This window comes from Rhopalosiphum maidis, chromosome 1 (assembly GCF_003676215.2).
Source record: "Rhopalosiphum maidis isolate BTI-1 chromosome 1, ASM367621v3, whole genome shotgun sequence".
NCBI classification, from domain to species: Eukaryota; Metazoa; Arthropoda; class Insecta; order Hemiptera; family Aphididae; genus Rhopalosiphum; species Rhopalosiphum maidis.
The window spans coordinates 44,563,244-44,580,534 of record NC_040877.1 but is presented as its reverse complement, the minus strand read 5'-3'; the positions used below and the strand labels follow the sequence as shown (position 1 = coordinate 44,580,534).

The following is a 17,291-nucleotide window of genomic DNA, read 5'->3' as shown; positions in this document are numbered from 1 at the left end:
TTAAATATTTTATCAGTAACTTTAATTTTGTTCTCAATTTTGAATCAGCTATGTACTTTTAAGCACTAAGGACTCATAACTCGAGACACAGAAACACTTTTCAACAATAAAATATATAACATGCATATTCATCAAAAAACACCAAAAATGAACTTAATTATGCAACGACTTCTATAGCACGCGTTGAAAAATATAAAAATATGCATTTCATGAGAAAGGGCTAAAAAGTGGTATTTTTTTAACTAAATATGCATAAGTATTTTATATTTTCACGAAAATATAGGTGCCCAACTATATATAATCGTATAGGTACATAAAAAAAAAATCTAAATATAATTTAAAGACTATAATTAAAATACATTATATGTTATTATATATTTCATATAATTATGCAATTATTTTTAAAAATATATTGATTAAATAAGAAGTATGAAATTAAAGAAATGGTATTATTTCGTTATGGTTGTTGCATTTTATTTAAATATCCTGATTCATGGCTCATATTATACTATGAACCGAGAACACGTATACCGAAAAAAAAATTTGTTTATAAATCATTGAACCAATATACGTTTCAAACTAAAAGTTATGATATTATATATAAGTAAGACATGTTTTCATGTATAATATTTTACGGCGAGAATTTGGAAGTGAATGGTTAACTTCCAAATCCCCTGTAAACATGGCTACTATAAGAACTACTTAGTTTATAAAATATTCAAAATTAAAAGTATTCCATACCGCATAACAATGGGCAAATAATAACGAAATTTTAAATTAAAATTTAGTTCATCGGTTAATTATGTATTATGTATCGGCATTATGTATTCAATATTAAATTAATACATTATAATTTATTTAAGTGATAAATTATTGTTTCAGTATAATTACAATAATGCATAAATATTAAAGAGTATAATTTAAGTTCATTGTTTTTAAAAAAGTTATTACTTATTACAAACATATCATCAACTGTATAATGTATCTGTATACACAATCATCTAACACACATATCAATAACTGGCATTATAGCTATGACGAAATACATAACGCATGTTGTTATAAAAGATTTCGTCGCAGATCTTAAATTTACGACTCATTCGTCATTTTCAAAAGAATATCATAAATTTACGATAGTACGTATATTGTCGAAAACGTCATTCCCGTAATTTGCAGTCAAACGCTCGTCTAACGAATTGAGGAAGATATACCTCCGGATAATTATTACAAATAATACACGCATATTATTTTCAAATACTTTTATACGATCCGAAAACAATCTATTACACCACACGTGCAATGGCCGAAGTTCGAAAACCATTCAATACAAGTAGAACCGTATATATAATAGGTAGGTATTACATACTATGTATTTGGTAATTTGTAAATACTGCAAACTTACTATGGTATATGATGTATCGAATAGCGAAGTTACGTATTGATAGATTGGTAATAATTTAATGTTAATTGATCGATACCGGCGTAAGATACAATAATGTATATTAACCTATATAAATAGTACAGGCGTTTTTCGATAATGGATAAAACTATAATAAAATATTAGGTTCTCTCGAAGCTTAAATATAGAACCCTATTTTATCGTATAATAATATCAAACACGATGATTTTTTTTTTTTTTTTTTTAATTGTTATTCCTGTCGAGTATACATTTATTGAAAATTGTTTATTATTTTTAAATTTCATTGAGCCATTTATAGTCATTTTCTGAATTAAAACTAACGTTTAGTTCAAACTAAAAACACTAATTTAAGCAATACTTGTAGTTTTTCAATTATTAACGTACGTGGCACATATAGTTTTAAAAAATGTCAAAAATAGTGAGAAACACAGATTTGATCAAAATGTAAGCAGTCAAAAGGTTTTTCCGAGCAGTTTAATTATTACACGGTTAGGGCGGTTTAAACTTGGCGTAAACGAGATCAAAAGCAATTCTCGCTTGAGCTGAGATCGATGTATACCGTGGTAGCGTTTCTAAAACGAGCACTCTAAAATCATTTACGCACTGTGTACACATACGCGTCTAGTGGGTTTACCACCTAGACTATATAATAGTATTATACAAACGAGAATAATAATAACTCTATGTAGGTTTATACTGAGTGATTCATTTCGTGTACAAGTATTCTAGGTAAAACGCTAATTAATTCAGAAAATATTTTTTTTTTTTGTTCGTTATCGTTATAATTGTCTTACTTTTTTTAATGTTAAAATAGATTCTTAATTTCATATTCTGATACACAATATCCTTTGTAATATTTCGGCATAAAAATAAAATCTCGGATAAGTTAGTTTATATACCTATCAATTATTGGTTATAAATTGATAGGTACTAGTAAGTATTCAAAGTTTAAATGAGTGAAGTAGAAAACTACGTTTCCCACTGTGTGTTACTCATCTAAACTTATAACTCTTAAACTACTAATTCAATTTTTAAAAATCGAAGTACCTCATGAAATTTTCTACTTTACAATAAGGAATACAAAATGCTGCCATTCAAAAAAATAAAAAGGATAAAGTTAAAATAATAAAAATAGTAAAAATACATATTTATAATGATTTAAAATTACGGGAAAAATATTCTCAACAGCTTAAATATTTGATGAAATAATTATAGTTTCTTACCTAAGATGGATCACCCAGACTGAGTATTAAATATAATTGTCCTATATGTATTGTTCAAATTATGAACGATTGAACTAGTATAGCGGTTACACAAGGTTTGCACGCTTCACGAGCACCGATACTTACTCAAGTGTCAATTCCTAAACGCTCGAAATTCTAGACAAAATATGACGGTGGTTATATAATATTAAATATATTAGGCGTAAAATTATGTTGGTGTAGTGATAAAAAGATCTAAATACAATTTAAAGAATATGATTAAAATATGTGTTATAATAGGATACGTTGCAATGCTATAATATACTGCATTATTATAATACATATTTATTAAATTTATTTAAAAAAATATTGATTAAGTGGTATTCAAATAAATTTAAAAAAAATGACTTAATATTGTAAACGTCAGATTGAAGCATTCAACAGGTATTGTCGAAAATATATAACAATACCATAGGCTTATAACAGTCATTTACAACGCCTTTTTTTCGTTATACTCTACAAATACAACAGACCGGTATAAATTGTTCCGTGTGAATATATGAATATAATGTATAAATATATTGTTGTAATATTAGAGTAGACTTGAGTGAAATTTGGAATTTATTTAATTAGCAGATTGTAGTATCGCGCGCAATGAAAAGTCGCGTGAAAGAAGATTTAATTGTCTGTCGGTTTGGATGAGTAATATCACAAAAGCCACGAATATCATATTATCCTTATAAAGTCGATTACGCGTAATACGTACACTTAATATTTTATTATAGTAGGTACTCTAATATTTTCTATACGAATTCGACAATTCATTAAAGTTTTTCTTTAACGTTATCAGTCTAATAACGTGAATATTTGGGCACGCTAAAAAATGTTCTTTGCGAATAGACTTTACAAGTTTCGAGTTCAATATAGATTAAAATACACGGGAAAGTGTAATAATGCGATTCACGGTCGAGATCTTTCACTGCAGACAATTCGATAGTAACCGAGACACGGAGGCAGCCGGCAACGATGTAGACGAATACAGGCGCGTAATATGACGAAGACACCTACACAATTTCTAATTAAAAACGAATTCTTATTTGAAAAGCAACCAAAGTGCAACACGATGCGAACGGACGATAGTGATCAAACGTAATAATATTGTCGTTTAAAATAGTAGTACACATATATCTTAATAGATAACATTGAAACGTATAAACAACACAAGTCCATAAATCTATTATTTTACTAAACGCGCGCGGTAAAAATAAATAAATATGTAAAATATTTTAAAAGCAACAATAAACCTGTGCCTACTACAATCATGCAATAACAATAACGGTGCGATGGTTAATAAACACATATTATTATAATATTATAATCATCACGGTAGGCGCGTGTACCGTACCCTAACCGAAAGTAACACGGAAATATAACAAAAACAAAACTCACTTGGATGGAAATGTGAAGTGCGCTTGGATGGACCGTAACAGGCGCAGTATATACGGTGTACGGCGTGTCTGCGTGCACGTGGGTGGGCAAACGTAGATATCCGTTCACTAAGCGATTGGACTTATTTTCTCGTTCGTTCGAAATCCACACACGTTGATATATGGGTACCAGCGAGCGCCGGTGTTGTGACTTAATGATTGTACAGTAATAAAGATACGGCGCCAACGGTGAATATTATAATGTATAATATATTAATATTGCCTCGACGGGCACACGAGTTCGATAAACAACGTACGCCGGCCGTCCGATAACGCGCACGTCTTTATATAGGTAGCTAGTGGAAATATACGTAGACCTCCGCCACCGCCGAAACGTAACCCGAGCGGGGAACGAGAAAAAAAAAATTGAAATATAATGAGCGAAGCGTGCAAGAAGTGAAAAAAAAAATCCCCGAAGACTGTACGATAACAATATTCGTATTTGTCTGATTTTTTTTTTTCAATTCTGATCGCAGCCGCGTAAGCTCAGTGCACGCACTCGGACGTGAGGCGTTTCGAGACCGGGGAAACGTTTAGGCGTGAAACGTGCGACGACGACGGTGAGGGGGGAAAATCGCCCGATGGTGGGGTAGGACGATCCGTCATGATAATAATAATAATAATAATTATTATTATTATTATTATTATTATAAAAATTATTATTACCATTATTGTTATTGGCAATGATCGACGACGCGTTTTATTTGTTTTTTCAAATCGTATTTCACCTTGGCACTGTCGTTGGCGTCATCTTCAAACCTGCAGTGTTGGAGACCCGACACATCTTACATAACAATAATATGGTGTGCAACCGCCGCAAAAATATTTCACATATACAATAATAATAATTATAATAATGATAATATGCACTATAATAGTATAATTATTTGTGAATCGAATTATTGATCCGTGACTCCAAGGGCGAGGGCGAGCACAGGGAACGATGTTTAACAATATATTGTGTCCGTCATCTCACGGAAAATCATCCGAGGTCGTAGAGAGAGAGAGAGAGAGAGAGAGAGAACTGCGCTACATGTTTGATAATTAATTTTTTTGGAGCGAATGTTTGGGATGATCCATTTTACGTAAGAAACTCTTTATTTTTGAAAACACTAACTTTTTTGAAAATTTTTCTTTCTCATGATGAATTTTAAGTCATTACAAACAATATTTATGGGAAAAAATTATATTTTTACTTTTTTGAACAATAACATACGTTTTAAATTTCATATCTAAACTATATAAATAATATTCGGAGTATTTTAATTTATCAAAATCAAATTTTGAACTCGTTGTTTATTAGTTATAATTTATAAATATTTTAGGTTAAGATGAGCGGTGTAATGGACCAACATATTGCTTGGTACCCTGTACCACTCCATTCTATTTAACTGAACTTTAAATACCTAGGTATAGCTCATAAACTATAATCATCCAAAAAACGATTTTTATGCCTCGAAGTACTTACTGTAAAAATATTCCGCTTTGAATAAGGAATTTAAAATGTATGTTGTCATTAAAAAAAATTTCAAAACTATAACGATAAAGATAGTATTTATCACTAAATATGATATGAAATAATCTAAAAATTGCAAAATCATTAAATATGCCTGATTAAAACATATATAATTAAAAATTACATTCAAAAATATGCACTAAACAGTGCAGTTAACTGTAGATACTTCATTCATGTCGTTAATCATTGACAAATTTATATAAGTATTTTACCTAGCAATAAATCTGAAGTCAAATAAATACATCAGTCCAATAAGTCTTGGGTAGATCGCGATCATCATCCGAGAAATGCGCTACGATACAAAAAAAAAACAGCGGTAGGCACGTCAATATGATTTGCCATAGATACAATACAATTTGGACTGTCACCGCTCGACGGGAATTCTCGGTAATACAATTTAATTTGTATTTATTATGTTACGAGTGTGTATCTTTTTTGTGCTACGGAGAAGTGCGCGTTGAAAAAAACTTGAGCTCATAAAAATCGTAGCAAGAATGATTTTTTTAATTAAAAAATATTTGGACTTTTTTATGTACTTCTACTTGATATAAATCACATAAGGAATAACAATAAACGGATAATATTATACACTTATAAGTCATAACTATTAAGTATAACACAAAAAATCATTTTAAGCTGTAAAATTGCATTTATATTATAGGACTTAATAGGTATATTATATGTGTAAAATATCACCGCGAGTGCTAAGGTTGTATAGATCTACTTACCGTTAATTTGTCTATTGCCAACGCTAAAATATTTCATGTTTATAGCAAAAACTAGAGTGATGCTAACTACTAACTGACAGTAATAAAATCGTTATTATACCGTTTAAACTTTTCATATGAAGAACTGACAAATTGTATTTGTGTTCATAAATATATTATTCAATATACGTACACGAACAATCAATAACAGGTACGAGTTACAGCGTCCATCGAAAACCGATCACAGAATATAATTAATTTTAAATTTTAAAACCCCATTAAAGTTTGTATTTTTGAGGGTGCCGTCAAAGTCTCTCTAAAAACCACCCTATAGAATATAGATGCTACTTTACAGGTATAAATGCGTCCGGAACGGTAACGAAGCGGGAAATGAGAGGGAGCGAATTCGATTGCTGAAGCGGGAAAAAAAGGAAATGGGTTTTTGCTGTAACGGCTACATCGTAAATCACGGTATATGAACAGAACCGCAGCTATACGGCGCGATGAACCTCAAAATGTGTATGTGCAATATGTGCATAGATTTTGTATATGTATTTAGTATTATCATACGCATTGTTAACACGATATATAAAACATAAAAGTAATTAATTATGACTTTGTATAAGACACATTATTTACTTAAAAAATAAATAGCACAAAACAATACGCCTGCTTTACCTATAATATATTACATATTCCTATATAATATAACACTGATTTATTTTTTTATCTTTATTTTATTGGTGTTCACCAAAGTCAAATGTCTTCTCCCGCGTTATCGCTATATGTTTTTACGGTGGTAGTAACGTTTACTCGGTGCGTATTAGTGTTTAATATTGTTCGTTATCAGGTATTCGAATCAAACCGCTGTAAAAACTGATCCTATCACCGGACTTTGTCGAGTTCTCGCGATGATGAGTTTCAAATTCTAAAGTCTCATTGTGAATCATGTGGAACTCCTAAACACGCGGATCTCTGCGATTACAAAAAAAAAATTATCACAATATAATAATTATTAATTATATAGTCGAGTCACGATAACTCAAAAAACTTGACAACTCAAATGTTTTTATTCTTTTGAAATACGTGTATACTAATATTATGTATACCTACTGTAAAATAAGTATATATTATATTATACCTAAACCAATAGTAGTCATTCCAAAAATGATTTATAAGACAAACTTCAAATACTTTCACAAAAAATCATAAGAGCCATGTCATCATTGCATAAGACAATTTATTGAATACGTCAAACACATGGATACTTGTATAATCGAAACAGTAGAAAAATTAAAAAATATAATTAATAAACAACTTAAACGTAAAATATTAACAATCAAATAAAATTTTAATTTTAATGATAATACATAGGTACCACTGTGTCTTTTTAAATTTAACATGTTTTATCATAATTTGTTTATAATACAATTTTATTACGTGTTTATATCACATATTTTTGACGTGATTTATATATATATATTACAAGCATTTATAATAAGACTTTAAGATGTTATTTCATTTTATTACTTGAAATGCAGAATGAATTCGAGTTAGTTGTCTTGAATAATTGTGATTTTTTATCCGCCATTCAGCATCAAATCATTGCTTCTCAACTGTACTAACTGTCCGTCTATACGTCAGTATATACTTATATTATACTATGCATATACTGAAGCCTGTAATGCAAAATTTTTTGATTTTCTTTAACGTAAAATTTGAAAATTTCAAACGACAAATCGATGATATCGCGAGCATACGATTAAAAACGTTCGTACATCGTTAACGCCTCGTTAACTTATGTAAAATTATCATACATCAGTAATAGTTACGCATCAGCATATTTAAAAATATGTATACCTACTGAAGAAGATTAAAAGTGCCCAAAAGCCCAAGTTGTCTACTAGCTTTCGACTTAAAATTTGACGCTCGTAGTATTCAATTTTCAAAATAAATTAAGTAGGCATTTATATTTAAAAAAAAATGAATGAACATTACGGCAAGATCAATAGCAATTGAAGTGTACTCAAAAGTAGTTATAACCCTTATCGAAATGTATATATAATACGTATTATATACATAATAGGTGATATGTATTATTTAAAATGTAATTGAATAAGTCAATTCATTTTTAATTGTATACATTATACCTGAATTTAATATCAAAAGTATTTATTCTTTAAATATATTAAAGCGTACAACTTATGTAGGTACTGAATATTGTTTATACCCTACTATTGTTTGATATTACGTTGGTGCGCAAACGATAACTGGCGGGTGTAAACGTTGGATGGTGAACAATATTACCCGACAATAATATCATAATATGTCGATCTTGTACTTGAGGTTGATTTCAAACAATATTCTGCTTCGCGAGCTATTTACGGTCGAGGGATAATATTTTGAGCCAATTTCAAAAATACCGATTGAGAACATAATTTTTATTAATAGATCGAGGATGTTCAATTTATATTATGTTTTCCAACATCGCTATATTTAATAATTTTTATCGAATGACTGATTAGGTCGATATTTAGTACAAGTCCAGACATAAATCAATGTCTTAATACATATAAAAAAAATTTAATACCATATTTTTGTATAAGATTATTATAATTATTATTAAAATCAATGTCTATAACTTTAAGTCTTTAAATATTTTTATCACATATTATTTATACATATATTTAATGCAACTTATTTGAACATTATGTGTACCTATATATTATTATTATTGTTCGTTGAAAAGTAAATTTTCAGCTTAAAAATATTCAACGTCCTGAATCGTTTGATAGCCAGTTATTTGACAACATAATTACATGTGAATTCGTTCTCATTCGTATTAGTTTTTTGATAAGCGGAGAATTATTTGTGAATTTTAAAAGTTCTCATTGTTTTCAATAGTTCATCCAAAAGTATATGACGTATAACGTTATCAATCGATCAATAAACATTTTAGTAATTATTATTTGCATCACCAATACGTACATTAAAGTCTGTATGTAATCTTGTAATCTGCGCCAAAATATAATAAAAATAACATGTTATTTTTGTATTAAATAAAAATATTAAGTTTGATAATCTCCAACACGAATAAAAACGAAATTACTTAATATGCAATCTGCGCAACATTTTCAATCTCAATTATAGGAATTTTCTGATAAATTAACCGAGCTCATATCGATTATAACATGCTGCTCTAATACCTAACCGACACGTGTCCGATATAATATTATAATCTATATTAATAAAGGCAATGTGAGTATTTGTGTATGTGTGTGTGCCATGGCTTTGAAATTACTAAATTGGTAAAATTATGTAAATTAGTTATATACTAACATAACTAATCATATCATACACCTGACGATATGTACCTCTCGAGTATAATATTTTAATTTTACATTTTAAAAAAGGGGCACAAGGGATTTCTTGGCAAATGAAAAACGAATATATAAATAATAATATTATTATATATTTATAATATTATTAAATATAAGGATTGTTTAATTGATATATACACATGAAAGTGAAGATGCACAATTTCCATTAAAAAATTTAGCAATCATGTATCTAGAAAATATTTTCTAAATTAGAACAGCAAATATTCACAATTCAATCATTTAAAATTCTATCAACTACATCCTACTATTTACCAATTTTCAGACTAAAAGGATTTAAAACGGAAACTTTAATTAAAATTAACAATATATACATTTCAAAAAAACGGAATTTCACAGTAAATAAAAATCGGCAAAAAATGTATGAACTATGAAGATTATAGACAAAAAAAAATTTATATAAGAAGCTTAGTTTCATCGTTAAGTTACAATAAGTATAAATAAAAATAGTGAATACCTACTTAATCTAAGTATTATAAATTTATTTTATTTGAAAAATTATAATGTTATAAATTATATTTTTACTTTATATTGTATTTTTAAACATTTTTAATGATTTTCTTGAAATATATCTATTAAAATAAGCATATATATTTTATGTTATTTTAAATGATATATAATTTAAATAAAAACTTAATAATAAGTTAAAACTAAATTATTATTAATTATTTTAAAGTGACGTAAATTAAATTTTGATAAGGTGAAAAATGGCACAAATCATATTTTTTGTAATATAAGATTAGGTCAAGACTAATAATCTACTCTGATAGTCTGATTACATAATGCTATTTATCTACAGAGGCATAAATTATCAAAATTAATTTTTAGATTTAGCGTAAATTACATTTATTTTTTTATTTATAGTTTTTTGGCATAATTTACGTACACCTCACAAATAATGCTTAATCCTCTGTAGTTTTGGTAAACACGTGTGGTATTATACCATTTTCCGTATTTCATACCACATACATATATTACTCAATATATATGTAAATTCACTATTCGTAACAACCGCTTAATTGACATGATGAATTGTTTGCCATTTTTTTTGTCACACGATTTTTGCATGATTATTGGCTGATAATTTTGTTTTACCTTATAAAACAAAAAATCGTAAATGATATTTTTTCTGATGAAATTAATTAGAATAGTGTTTAAGTCTTGGCTTGTGTCTTTTAAAACCGAAACCACTATGATTTACCTATGTGTCTGTAAGACGCGGCACGCAGGTTATTGGAAACTGACCGTTGTATTGACCTTATAAGGCACATGGAAGCTCATTTTTGTTTTTAAAAAATGATAATAGAAAAGGTAATATGACTATTAACTAGTAATCAGTATAATCCACGTAAAATTATTAATAAAATGTTTTAAACATGCATAAAATAATCAAAACTTTGTAGACAGGTATACGATATTTCTTCTTACTTAATTGTTAATAAATATAATAATCAAAAGTAAGTATAGACATACGCAAGTCTGCTGTATATTTTCATATAATTATTTACTAATTAAATTTAATAATATTACGAAAGTATAGCATAATGTAAAGAATGTAAAATTGTAATGCATATGAGGATCTGAAATATAAAATATCATATTACTATATTTGTTTCAGTATTTTTAATAGTTTTTTTCAAATAAGTATTATGTATTAAGTTGTGTAATAATAAGTCTTAGCGAGGGGGAAATATTTTTAAATCAAATATTTGATTTACGGGTAGTACTTTCGACTAAATATGATAAAGTAGGTAGTTTCCTCTTTTCGTTTAAAAATAATTGCATTTCGCATACGGTTTCACATTCAATATTTTGGAAACCACTGTCTCGAAATTAGTTTAATAAAGCTATTTAGCATAATCCAAATAGCATTATGAAAAGGCTGCTTCTATCACACTCCAAAAATCTATTGTATTTGTGTGTATTAATTTATTAATTATTATATAATTTGAAATGTTGTTTTAATACAGACACATTAAAATAATTATCAAATAATATTAACTTCTAGAAATTTTTATATATTATTCACTTTAATATCATCCGATTACCTTTATATTTCCCAATGATAGAAAGGTAAAAAAAAACGTCAATTATTAAAAAACGAAGATAAAATCCAATAATTTAACAGAAGATTTAAGTCGATATGAGTTTATTAAATCTTGGCATTTAACAATATAATCACTTGATTAACTACTTATTAATAATTACTGCTTAAAATACATAATTTTATAAATATTTTTTAAATGGCGTTATAATAACTAATTACAAATACTTATCTATGTTATACAAATATTATTTTAATGTACATAAGTAGTACATTTTTGGAGTTAATTAAATCCTTTCCTTGTAGTGCTTTCTAAGTTATTCTAAATGGTTTTAGTACACTAATTTTCCCGAAATATTTAATGTGAAATGGTAAGCGAAAAAAATGCAATTATGTATAGAAAAGAGAAAACTACTTTATCATATTTCTTCGAAAGGAGGACGTGTAAGAAATGAAGAAGGTCATTTTTAGGCGAAAGAAATTTCGTCCTTAATTTACCGAGAGTTTTTGTACCTACCGAAAGATACAGTGAAAATACGAATTGACTACGTCACATGAAAAAAGATTAAAAACGGGTAGTTACGTCATTCTATGGGATACGATAATCGTGTGTCGAATCAAAAAGTAAAATTATCATTGAAACAGTATTAGTTCTTACAAACCTATATATAATAATAATATTTTATTGGCCAAGAAATTACAATTTTCAGTGTACGCATATTGTATATACAATATAACATAGTTAAATGGCCCATCTCACCACTAAGGGTAACCTCTTAACAGTAATGAATGATGGTGTAGTACTATTAAAAAAGTATACATTTATAAATTTTATAATATTTTTGATATCTCCGTAAAACATGTAAATACACATGCTAAATGCTGTCGATTTGAATGAGTTTATTCCCAATACTCACTTAATTACTGTATAATAATTATGTTTATTAATTCCCGAGTTAATTTGGGTGACGTATGAATTAATCACTAGTGGCCAGCACACATATATATGTATCCAAGCTTTACTCTATTAGTATTACCTTAGAGACATCATTGGGAGGATGTTTCGATTCAAGTAAAAAAGTTTAGATTAGAGCATTTATATATATATAAATGCTCTAATACTCTAATAGCTATCAAATAATGACTCAAATATTTTTGATACATAGTACATACTCAATCAATAGTTTAACTTTTGGAACTTCTAACACTTCTAACACTCTATTTTAATTTAACTAACAATAATACAAATACAAAATACCGAACTTAGCTACACACAATAAATAAACAGTTTCTGTATACGAAATAAACATGATTACGATGTAACGCCTATGCTGACCGATTAATTGCTATTTGATTGAGTAAGAACCTACAGCTAGTAAAATATCACTTACCACTTACGATAATCACTGCATTTATGTAGATAGATAAAGACATTATCGCATTCATAAATAGAACAATTGGGATTTGGTGCGGATGAAAAATACCTTAAAACTATTGATGCATATAATATTAGTAAAAAAATATTAGTTATTTGGTATAATATAATTTCATAATTTACACTATAAACTCGTAAACTGTACGCACAATAATAAATGCACTAAAAATTAATAAAACAACTTTAAAATGCCAAAAAAAAAAAAAATGCTTTAAAACTGAAAAATAGCTACAAATACTAAATAAAATATCACCTTTGAAGTATCTAGCTGCTATATGAAACGAATTATGTTTACTTTGAATATATTTTCGTTAACTTTAAGATTAAGATAACCCAAACAATAATACATTTTGTATTGAAATCTGGGTCCTAGGACCTAGTTCTACAGTGCGACTATAATAAATTGCAAATAACCTTTAGGTCCTGGTACGAAGTACATGATGTGAATAATATACGCATATATAACCGTTTATATATGATAGATGTGCGATTTAACTTGACTCACCGCCCTCGGAAAACAGAAGTGGGGTAAGCCCAAACCAGAAAAGTTGATACTCGAAAATATATACACATACAACAATTGTTCACCGGTGCGTCGTCGCACTGCACAAAACTTTAAGTACTCGAGAACGATTTTTTCATCTATTACAATGAAAAAGACAAGGTCTTGAGACGCAATGGAGGCTGTATCAATACGAAATAGTGAAAGTACGATTTCAAATTTATACAAGAAATAAAGGTAAAATTCGTCAAAAAAATTTAAAAAATCATTCGAATTAAAAATAAGTTATTTTATTGTTCACATATTGAACTTTGACAGACTTATAGAATTTTAATATAGAGCTAAAAATGTATTTCTTAATCAAAACCACGAAAATCTTACTGTCTGATCAACCCGGAATAAGATGACTATTGATTTTTTTCTAATTTTAACCTTCAATCTATAAATTCAAAAGGGGAATATAAAATAGTTCAATAATATTATATATTATGTTGATTTTTATTTAAAATAAGCAGAATAATTTGAATACATAGGCAGGTACTTAAAAATACAAATACAATACATATTGTTCCAAATTTGATGATGCATAAAAAGCGCCATCTCCCATAAACCTGATCAATAAGTTCAAATTATTATTATAAATACACGCTTATTATTTTTTTATTTCACTCCACTTTTTTATATACGCGAACATCTATTACTATACTGAATGAACCTACTGCACAATATTAGATTTCTATTACAATAGAAATGTTATATTTAATCTTAACAAAAAAATTCGAGATACCGACGTTTGTCATGATAATAATATTATTATATGTGTGTGTGTGTGTGTGTGGCCCGTACAGGTTTCGCGAGTAATGTGGTATTTTAATCATCGCAACGATAATAGGTGGGTGGATTCAGGAGTGTGCTTATATGTATATATTAGCTCGGTACACTCTTGACTGTGGTAGAAGCAGCGGTAGATTTTACGTAATTTTCTCTCTATGCTATATGTCTATAATAATTGTCGCAGCTTAGTGGCAAAAAAAATTGTTTTAAATTCGCCTATTTTTGTACATTTCTGATTAGAAAAACAAAGACGAAAATTCGAACAACACGATGCGATGGTAATTTATAATATTATCGTTCGAAATATCTTTAATATCATATTTAATATTATACTAATATCAATAAGAATATTACACGATTATTATACTCGCGGTGACATTTTTTAGGGTGCCTACGAGCGCCAAAATAGTCAGTCAATAACGCCCCTAGGTGTGGCGGTAATTAATTTTAATCAATTTCGTTCGGACCACGCTATAAGAGTCCGTCGCCACCACGTCAATTACTATTATTATATTCGCGCGCACGACGCACAAGACCCAACTCATCGGCGTTATGACCTCTGCAGTGTGACCGTATTATATGATATACGTCAGTCAACTTACGTCCATATACAAGCGTATTATGTTTATAAACATACATTTATTATATACAGTGAAACTTCCGTGTAACGAAGTATCGCGGTTCACGGGTAACAAAAAAAAAAAAAAAACCGTACTAATATATAGGGAAATCTATTAAACTGAATCACATAATAAATCAGGTTCTAATTTGGTTGTGGTTTACAAAAACATCCGATTTAACAGAACAAATGCACGGGTTTCACTTGTGTTATAATATTATATAGATGCATTTTAAATTATGATAGCCTATTATATAATAATAGTGTGTACATAAAAAACACCACCTGTGCAATTGTTCCAATTGTGCGCAGAAAACTAAAAGTCGTGATGAAGTGTTTGGGTACCTATATATATATATATATTATATTTACTATATAGTAAGTATATTAATATATACGGTCTTTCATTTGCGACGTCTATCGCAGGCACGTTTTGTCCCTTAATCTTTAACAACGCTTGATGAAAAGTCGCTGACTGTGCGTGCATAAAAAATAACCATAATTCAGAGCTGTGATTTTCGAACAATTCTTTTAATATATTCGGACATTTATCAATGTTTAGAAAATAGTTTTTAAAGGCTGAAACATTATCAAAACTCTTTCCGGTGCAGGCATCAATAACGCTAGTCATTTAATTTTATTTTTAACCCGGTGGTTTTTTTTTTTTTATATTGCGCCGTAGCTACATGTCAGAATTCTTTAAGAACTTTATTAATACGAACGTAATACATTTAGAAAAAATGAATACGTTTTCAACATTTTTTTACGATCGCGCATTTAAAATCAACAGGTAGATCAATCAGCAATTGTTCTGATTGTACTGTGGAATATAATATGAGCTCCGCATACAATTCCTACATATACGAATGTATTTTTAAGAACGTAATCAATTTCGCGTATACATCATTTCCTCCAAAATAACAATTACTATATTGTCTCCACAAAACGACACAATTTTTTATGATAGTTAATTTTTTATTAATACACTTGATTCAAATAATCCAAAATTATATTCAAGTTATCGCTTCGTTACTCTTGAAAATCTAAAGTCTAGTACTAGTACTAGTTGTACTTCTTCGTAGGTTAATGAAAGTTGTGAGCTAATGCGGGGAATGATTTCATAGAACTATGGTTTGAAGCATCTGTTAAAAAAGTTATGAGCTTTACAAAAATAGTCTTTCGATGCATATGTCATCAACGTTATCGTGCTAGCCATCAACACTAAACACATTCACGACAATAGCTTCGGATGTCATACGAGTAGTACATCTACATTTATACTCGTAACATGTCTAATATCTATATGTTAAACTAAACGCACAACCGTTCGATCGAAAGCTATGATATTGCCACGCAATGAGATAAGTCAGATAACCTCATCCGCAGCAGTTTCGGAATCCTTTGAAGACAGTTAATCCATTTTCTTTAAAAAATCGACCGTTGACGAACTTAAAACGGCAACATGACTGAAAGATGTATGTTTTTTCAACCGTAAATATTTCTCAACATCATTAGCACTTTCCACGCGTAACGTCTGTAAAAACATACCTTTGTTTTATAAACGGATAAGTGGCTTGTAAATTAATATTGAACGCGTGTACTTGCGTATAACTCAAACCACCTAAGGAAATATAACGTGTCTCGACTCTCGAGGTGCGACACGTGCCAATCCGGCGGTACAACTAAATGTGGTAATCTAATTATTATAATTATATAAATTAATTATTATTTTTTTTTTATATATATATCGTACGTCGTTGTCGTCCGTCGATACCAATCGGTTTTCATTATAAATTAAAATGATTGTATACCTATACTATATAATATATAAAATATATAAGTACTAGTGGACGAGTGGTCGACGCGACGGTGGTGGCGATAACGTATTTTATTATTGTTATGTTATATCATTTTAACATTTTTAACCCAAAAGAATATATAGTCGTTGTCGTGATGTCGTACCGTTAGTAAATATTAACAATAAATAACATTGTTAAATAATATTGTTTTCTGTTGTGATACACGCCCTTTATTTATAGAATGCATTGCTACAGATTACCTTTTATGAGGGATACATAGCTCGTAAGTAGGACATCTACGGTAACCCAGCTAAATGTACCTACCTTA

The 17,291-nt window shown here is 28.8% G+C and overlaps 1 protein-coding gene across 2 annotated transcripts in view; it reads right to left on the bottom strand.

Moving 5' to 3' along the window:
* LOC113553756 (aromatic-L-amino-acid decarboxylase-like) overlaps positions 1-4,383 on the bottom strand; it is a 30,177-nt gene extending 25,794 nt beyond the window's left edge. The window contains exon 1 of one of the 2 annotated variants that reach the window (XM_026957271.2): positions 4,072-4,383. The gene's annotated coding sequence lies outside the window, so the exon portion shown is untranslated. The remainder of the gene's footprint in view (positions 1-4,071) is intronic. The other variant, XM_026957263.2, reaches the window with a different exon arrangement.
* Positions 4,384-17,291: the final 12,908 nt, after the last annotated feature.